The 9,141-nt window shown below is 43.1% G+C and overlaps 1 non-coding gene across 1 annotated transcript; it reads left to right on the plus strand.

Annotated features, from left to right (window-relative positions):
* Positions 1-8,382: 8,382 nt before the first annotated feature.
* Positions 8,383-8,467, plus strand: TRNAQ-UUG (transfer RNA glutamine (anticodon UUG)). Its single transcript has one exon. It is a non-coding gene; the product is annotated as a tRNA-Gln (tRNA).
* Positions 8,468-9,141: the final 674 nt, after the last annotated feature.

Raw genomic sequence — 9,141 nt, forward strand, 5'->3', positions numbered from 1 at the left:
TGGGTGGCTCAGTCGGTTGAGCGTCCGACTTCGGCTCAGGTCATGATCCACAGCTGGTGAGTTCGAGCCCTGCATCAGGCTCTGTGCTGACAGCTCAGAGCCTGGAGCCTGCTTCAGATTCGATGTCTCCCTCTCTCTCTCTGCCCCTACCCCACTCACAGTCTGTCTCTGTCTCTCTCAAAAATACATAAACACTAAAAAAAATTAAAAATAAATACCAAGTGTTGGCATGGATGTGGACCTCTTGTATTTTAGTGGTTTGAATGTACATTGGGACAAGCACTTTGTAATACTTATTTACAGTCGATAGGATATCAGAAGTTTTCGTATTCAAAGACCTTGTAATTTAACTTTGAGGCATATACCCAGCAGAAATGCATAAAATACATATGTCAAAACAACAGACCAAAACGTTCCTATTATTCTTATTTGTAATCATCCCCCATTGTCCATCAGTAGTAATAGGGATATATATGTTGCGGTATACTTATACAATGAAACCATGCTCGGCTGTGAAAAGGAAAGAACCACAACTATGCAATGGCATGGATGGATCTCATAAAGATTGTATTGCATAAAGAAGGCACACCAGAAAGCACTTCTTAACTTCAAAAATTTTAAAAACATACAAACTGGGGCACCTGGGTGGCTCAGTCGGTTAAGTGTCCGACTTTGGATCAGGTCATGATCTCACGGTTTGTGGGTTCGAGCCCCAGGTCAGGTTCTGTGCTGGCAGCTCGGTGAAGCCTGGAGCCTCCTTTGGATTCTGTGTCTCCAGCTCTCTCTCTGCCCCTCCCCCACTCACACTCTTTCTCTGTCTCTCAAAAATAAGTAACAGTTAAAAAACATACAAACTAACGAAATTAGCTTCATCAGGACCGTGGCTCCCTTTGGGGCGGAAGGGGAAGAACGACTGACAGAGGCCCATGAAGTGGGTCTCTGGGAGGCTGGAAGTGTTCTACTTCTGGACCTAAGGAGGTCACTGTGTAGACATCTATCAAAATGTGTAGTTACGATTTAGGTACTGTTTGGTGAACATTAAATACTGGGAATCCAAACGGTAAGTGCTGTGAAGGAAATAAATAATAATGGAACTGAGGAGGCGACACGGCAGGGAGGCCCGGAGGATAAGAAAGAGGCTCATGGCTGGGAAAACCAAGTGCCCTCTGTGAAGGTGAGCACACTGGCTCTCTCACACGGACAGAGAGTAGTTTTCTGCTTAATTCACTACTGCTCTTGTTGTCTCTCAAATAGCTAAGTCCCCCTGACACAAAATGGATGTGCTTTGATGGACTGCAGGACAGGAGAAGATTCAGAGATAGGAGAATCTGCCTAGGGGGTGTCCATGCAGGGGGAGGATGTAGCTGAGCAGAGAAAATCCTGGGGTATGGCATCAGGGCGCTGAGCGAGAGGAGGGAGGGATGGCAGAAATGACCAAGACGGAAAGAATACTGAACCCAGTCTTGGCCTCCTTCACAACTTTCCGGATCCTCATCTCAGACATCAAGGGGTGGAGTCAGAGCCAAAAATATCAAGAAAAAAACGACCACAAAGGAAGGAAGCATCTAACATTAAGTCACAAAATAGTAAGTTATGTGTGTGTGGACAACACACATGCATAGACATGTTCGTGAGTTCACATGAGCAAAGCCATGTCAGGGAACAGGAAGTACATAAGTAGGGAGCTTATTTTTATTATTATTTTGTAATTTGAGAGAAAGAGAGAGAGAGAGAGAGAGAGAGAGAGAGAGAGAACAGGGGAGAGGGGAGGAGGGAGAGAGAGAATCCACTCTCAGCTCAGAGCCCAACGTAGAGCTCAGTCCTACAACCCCAGGATCATGACCAGAGCTGAAATCAAGAGTCAGACGCTCAACCGACTGAGGCACCCAGGCGCCCACAAGTAAGGAGTTTAGAGAGGAGAGTTGAAGATGAGTCTCTCCGTTAACGAAAGTAATATGCCAAGTAGACGCATATGTTTGTTTGACATCATCTGGGGAAAAAAATGAACCATTTCATTGACACGTCACCTTTTAACAAAATTATTACATGCATGAAATTTAAAAACCAGTGAGCCAAAAGGGGGGGATGCAAAGTAAAAGCAAAAAGCCTGCTGAATGCCTTCCTATGTACTGTTGTTGATAATATGACAGAATGAACTAGAATCCTATTTAGAAACCATGACAACGTGAAAAAGCTTCATAGTATGCCCACCTTCAGTGACACTTTTACGTGCTTTTGGAAGTGCCTGTTATGTCACTCCTCTATATTAAGAGATTTTAGATATAAATCTGGAATAAAAACTTTGTAGACTGAAGAGAGGAAAGATTCCAATCTTCTGAACCTGACGATGACACAAAGACTCACACATTCACACACAGCCAACTCTGGCTGAGCATCTGAGAGAAAGGCACAATGCAATTAATCTACGCTCCTCTAGAACTTTGACTGCAGGTATCTATTGTGCACAAAAAGGCTCACCACAGTCAAGTTAGGTTTGGGTCATAGAAATAGCCTGAAATAAGAAAATGTAAAATCCAAAGACAGTTCACATCAGAGTTCTGAAACTATCAGGGTGCCAAACTATAAAATTTACTTTTCCAGGTGTGAACCAGATGCTATAAGATTATTTTGAGGTACTTTCTCTTCTGCAAAGACTTGCCTTTCAACATACTCCCAAGGATTACATATCGATGATTCACACTTGTGCTGAACACATTCCAAATTGCTTAGGTAGGAGTGACTTCTAACAAAAATCAGACAAAGGCTTTTGAAGATTTATTTAACTGGTGTTTCATTTACTGTCATTTATTTTCTAGTATCTTAGGAGAAAAATCTGACAACGAATTTAAAATATAGTGGAATATTACAATTATTAAAAAGTAATCGTTAATATTATTAATGTAGTAAAGAAGTCAGGAAAGAGCAGAAGTCTTAGGACATCTTTTTATTTACAGAATCCTTATGACATGTGGTAATATTCAGCTCATTCTAAGGAAAGACTTTATCTTGGGACAAACAGGTGTGAAATACTTGGCAAAAGAAATCTGGTATCGTAAAATATGCAAATGACAAAGCCCATCGTCTTTGGTAAACTTGTATATAGCCCAAACATAACAAATGGATTAATAAACATGTAAGACACATTTTCAGGTCAGGTTGAACAGAAATAAATGTGATTTTACTGCACCGTAAGTAAAACCGAGAAAATATCTGGACCTTTTCCCTAAAGTTTCCCCCTAGGCCTATGTCGTAAAAATAAACATTAGACAAATATAGTAGACGTGTACCATAGGGAGAGTATAAAGCTGTGAGTGAGTCTGTGACAGACACCTTCATGTCACAAAAGGGGAGGTGTGTAAATCCCAAGCGAGGATGCATCGGGCAATCCTGCAGTGATTGACCCTGGATTCCTGGAAGAATCGTGGAGAAAACAATTATACCGTGGCTGAGGCATTTTCCTAGACTGATTGGGATGTGACAGTTCTGCAGCAGAATCCTTCTGACTGTGCTCGCTGGTTTCCAGTGAGGGCAGTAGAGCAATTTCACCTTGTGACTTGCTTCCCCCCGAGAAAACGACGAATCTCAGGAGAGCTGGCTCGCAGCTCATGTCGTCCATGACACTGATGGATTTGCCAGACACAAGCTGGGGAGAAGCTTCTGCAGGCTGTCTACCAGGCAATTATTATGACCTCATTAGACAAAATGGCCAGGGCACACCCATGAAGACCCTCCCTAGGTAAACACACGCCCACCTTACCCCTCTCCCTTCGAGGGATTGCCCGGCTCTGCCTCCTTTCCATCTGGGGCTCCTCCTCAGATCCACATTTCCAGCCTGTCTCTCTGCTCTTTTGTTCTCCACTCCTCTTCTCCTCCCCATCTCCTTTTCTTCCTCTTTTTCTCTATTTCTTCCTCCATCTTCTCTACTTGCTGTCTTTCCACCTTTGTCTTCCCCTCCCTTCCCTTCTATTTCCCTCATCTCTCTCATCGACCTACCTGATTCCTTCTGGATGGATGCCTCTCTGAGCAAATTCTCTGTGGTTTATTTTGGCAGCTGTCCCCAGTGTCCTGTCCTTTGTCCCACTACGTACCTCACCCTTGGCCCACACTGATGCTTTGTAACCCAAATGTATCATTCCCTTTGGGAGGTGAGACTGTTTTAGAGCAGTAAACACCTTATAGGAAATCGAAATCCTACTGATTTATTGCCATCAGCAACACATTTAGGCCACATTTTCAAGGGCCCTCCCTTTTCAGAGTCTCCTACACTTAAGCCTTCTGTTTGATTGATGCTTAAGGCCAGTCAGTTGTTTTCTACAAAATAAGAGACAAAACAAAGCCAATTTTATGTCAGGGAAATGGAGACTGTTCCTTTGAAAATCTGGCCAGGAATGTTGGTGAGATTGCTCTACTCATCGAGGCTCAAAAGACCAAGAGACTGGACATCGTTAGGAGAATAAACATGACCATGCTGTGGCTACTGTAATCTAATGGCTGGGATACAAGATGTCAAAGCCAGCAGCCGATCTGCTGTGATGGGCTATCAGGGCTTGCCTATCAGAAAGGAAACAGTTAAAGTGAATTAAATATAAATTGTGCAAATGTATCATCTGCCCTCTACTGCTACACTGTATGTAGGAAATAGTTCATGGTCAGACTCAAGGAACGAAGAGCCCTTGGAGCTCTCTGCAGGTGGGCAAACATGGGGCCATGCATCCGCACCTGCACGAGGCAGATTCCCCCCTTTCCAGTCATATTAACAACTGTCTGATAACACTCAACTACTAGCTTAGGCACCCACCTTCTTCCCCTTTCAAAATGAGAACTGTTTGTTTCTTACGTGGTGACTTTTCCCATGATAAAAGCAGGAGTTAAAAATAGTGCTTGTCTATGTTGTTCTTGACAAAATTTCAAATGAAGCCTAAATCTCTCATCCTGCTTGAACCAGACAAGAAGTTACTGCCTTAGTGGGGTTTTTTTTTTTTTCTTTCCTGAATCCTAGTAGCTGTCATGATTCACAGCTTTGTATGTGATCTTGGCATTCTTTTCTGTGATTAACCCAAATTAAAGTTTACATTGTCTGCTATTTTCCCCAGATTTTCTAATTGGATGAAAGGAACATACTTAGCATTCAGGGGGAATTATGATAATGAAAATGACCCTAGCCAGCCAGGATGGCATTAAAAATATGTGGTTTGCTAATTACAGAAGGGGAAAAAAAGCTATTATGTCAGATTAAAAGCTTCATCTCTTAATGGGTAGCAAGCTCAGAATTTCTTTGTCTGAAGGGTATCTTCAAATCAATTGTTTCTTTTGTATCAGAGTCCAAAGAATCTGTTTTGGTTACTTGAAAAATTCAGTAGAGATTTTTAGCAATATAAGAAATATTTTGGGGCACCTGGGTGGCTCAGTTGGTTAAGCATCTGACTTTGACTCAGGTCATGATCTCACAGTTAGTGAGTTTGAGCCCCGCATTGGGCTCTATGCTGACAGCTCAGAGCTTGGAGCCTGCTTGGGATTCTGTGTGTCCCTCTCTCTCTGCCCCTCCCCTACTCACTCTGTCTCTCTCTCTCTCTCTCAAAAAATAAATAAACATTAAAAAAGTCAATTAAAAAAGAAATATTTTTACATAGGTAGGGTACTCTCTGAAGTGAAAAGGATGCTGTAGATACAGATAGAGTTAGATATATACAAAATCTCATGACATTTAAATTTTTCCAGATCCTCCTAGGATGTTCACATTGAAGGGGACGTTGGAGACAATCCAGCGGTTCTCACATTTAGCTCAGAACGCCTGGAGGGCTCATTAAAACACAAAGGGTGGGCTCAGGCCCAGAAGTTCCAATTCAGCAGTATTTGCGTTTGCAACAAGTTCAAGTGATATTGATGCTTTTGCCCCAGCAACCACACTCTGATTGCCTCTAACCCAGGCCAACCCTCTTGATTTACAGACTGGGAACCTGCAGTTTGAATACAGGGCTCACTGCTAAACAGTTTGCAGGTGGATGAGGTAAGAAAAGAACCTTCTTGCTCCCAGTTCCACCCTTGGTCTCCTCCACCAGTGCTTCACCTCTTCCGTGCATCCAACATGATCTGGGGAACTAGATAAAACACACTGTGATTCAGTAGGTCTGGGGGGGAGGGGGGGGCGCAGATCTGGGCTTCTATGTTTCTTTTTTTTTTTTTTTTTTCAACGTTTTTTTTTTTTTTTTTTTTTGGGACAGAGAGAGACAGAGCATGAACGGGGGAGGGGCAGAGAGAGAGGGAGACACAGAATCGGAAACAGGCTCCAGGCTCCGAGCCATCAGCCCAGAGCCTGACGCAGGGCTCGAACTCACGGACCGCGAGATCGTGACCTGGCTGAAGTCGGACGCTTAACCGACTGCGCCATCCAGGCGCCCCTGGGCTTCTATGTTTCTAACCAGCTCCCAGGTGCTGACCTTGCAGCTGGTCCACAGTCGGACTTTGAGTAGCTCGGTCTTACACTGTGTTATACAACAGTTTGGTTTCTTTGTGTTAATTACTTACATTCTGAAAAGGCAAAAAAATATTTTTGTTCTAATTTATTTTAGAGACATTTTAGGTTCACGGTAAAACTGAGCAGAAGGCACAAACAGTTCCCATATACTCCCCACCACCGCTATCAACACCCCCCCCACCCCCCCGCCCAGAGTGGTACCTTTATTACAATTGATGAACCTACCCTCATCCATCATTATCACCCAAAGTCCATAGTTTACATTTGTGTGCACAGTTGTTGTTATTGTTGTAAGTTCTATGTGTTTTAACAAATGATTAATGGCATGTGTTATACAGAATGGCATGTGTTATACAGAATACTTTCACTGCCCTAAAAGTCCCCCGGGCTCTGTCCATTCATCCCTCTCTCCCACTTAGCCCTGGCAACCACTGACCTTTTTTACTGTCTCTCTTGTTTTTGCCTTTTCTGGAACGCCATGCTGTTGGACTCATCCGGTATGTAGACTTTTCAGGATGGACTTTTTTCACCCCGGTTCCTCCATGTTTTTTCATGTCTTGGTAGCTCGTTTCTTTACAGCACTCAATGATACTTACTCTGTGACCCGGCCATTGTCCATTGTCATAGCACAGGTTATCCGTTCAAGTACTGAAGAACACCTTGGTTACTTACTTCCAAGTTGTAGCGATTGTGAATAAGCATCCGTGTGCAGGGTGTCGTGTGGACCTAAGTTTTCAATCCTTTGGGTAAATACCAAAGAGTGCAATTGCTGGATCACGTGGTAAGGGTATGTTTCGTTTTGTAAGAAACTGCCAAATGGCCTTCCAAAATGGCTACAGCATTCTGCATCCCTACCAGCAACTTATGAGAGTCGCCACAGCTCCACATCCTCATTAATATTCGGTGTTGTCACTGTTCCAGATTTTGATCATTCCAATAGGTGTCTAGGGGTATCTCATTGTTATTTTTAATTTGCAGTTCCCTAATGATAAATGATGTTGAACAGCTTTTCACATGCCTATCTGCCATCTGTATATTTTCTTCGGTGAGGTGTCCGTTAAGTTCTTTTGCTCATTTTTTATTGGTTATATGTTTTAATTTTCGAGTTTCAAGAGTTCTTTCTAGGGACAAGTAGGTGGCTCAGTCAGTTAAGCGTCCTACTTTTGGTTTCCACTCAGGTCTGATATTGCAGTTTTGTGATTTTGAGATCCATGTTGGGCTCTGCACTGGCAGTGCAAAGCCTGCTTGGGATTCCCCCTCTTCCCCTCTCTCTCTGCCCTTCCCCTACTTGTGCTGTCTCTGACTCTCTCAAAATAAATAAACTTTTTTTTAATGATGAGTTTTGGGGCTCCTGGGTGGCTCAGTCTATTAAGGGTCCAACTTTGGCTCAGGTCATGATCTCATGGTCCACGAGTTTGAGCCCCAGAACCTGAAAAGCCTGCTTCAGATTCTGTGTCTCCCTCTCTCTCTGCCCCTCCCCCACTTGCATTCTGTCTGTCTCTCTCTCAAAAATAAATACACATTAAAAAAAAAGATGCCTTATCTTAAAAAAAAAAAAGGATAAGTCTTTCCTAATGCATGTCTTCTGCAAATGTTTTCTCCCAGTCTGTGACTTGTCTCCTTGAATTATTAAAAATATCTTTTAAACTACTTTTTTTAAAAAAACTTTATTTATTTATTTTGAAAAAATACAGAGACAGCACGAGTGGGGGAGGGCCAGAGAGAGAAGGAGAGAGAGAGCATCCCAAGCAGGCTCCACACTGTCAGCAGCACAGAGCCCAGTGTGGGGCTCGAACCCATGAAACTGTGAGATCATGACCTGAGCTGAAACCAAGAAACAGATGCTCAACTGACTGAGCCACCCAGGCGTCCCTAAACTACTTTTATTAAAAATATGTTTTAGTGGCGCCTGGGTGGCTCAGTTGGTTAAGCGTCTGACTTTGACTCAGGTCGTGATCTTGCGGTTTGTGGGTTCGAGCCCCATGTCGGGCTCTGTGCTGACAGCTCAGAGCCTGGAGCCTGCTTCAAATTCTGTGTCTCCCTCTCTCTCTGTCCCTCCCCCACTCATCATCTGTCTCTCTCTGTCTCTCAAAAATGAATTAAAACATTAAAAAAATTAAGAAAAAGTCATCTTTTAAACTACTTTGTTATTACATCAGAAATGGAAGAATATTCTGAACATACTGAGTATTTTTCTGGATGTGTTAAAACTGTTTTTAACAACTAGTTATTAAATAGCTACTGATCACTAGCTTTTGTATGTGTCCATTCATCCAAGGGCCTCTATTTTCATGCACTTTCCCTGTGCTAGGAATTTGGAACACCAGAGTTTTCGGCCCGTCTCAGGCATCAAGTCTAGTTAGGAAGGCACGTGTAAGATGTCGAACAGACTACACTGTTGCAGGTGTGACTGCAAGCAATGCATGTAACAAGGGAACCATACTGGAGGGATTGAGAGGAGGTGACTTCTGAGCTGAGTTTTAAGGTACACAGGGGAGTTGAACAGATTTTGAGAGGGGTGTGGGGGAGGGAAAGACATTCCAGACTGAGATGTCAAAGAACTTAAAAGTAGAAGAGGAAAAGCCTGGAGACAAAACACTGACGAAGGTTTATTTACGTTTAGGGAGACATGGGAGGAAGATAAAGCAAAACAGAGATAGGGCATC

The sequence above is a fragment of the Panthera uncia genome (assembly GCF_023721935.1).
Source record: "Panthera uncia isolate 11264 chromosome A1 unlocalized genomic scaffold, Puncia_PCG_1.0 HiC_scaffold_17, whole genome shotgun sequence".
NCBI classification, from domain to species: Eukaryota; Metazoa; Chordata; class Mammalia; order Carnivora; family Felidae; genus Panthera; species Panthera uncia.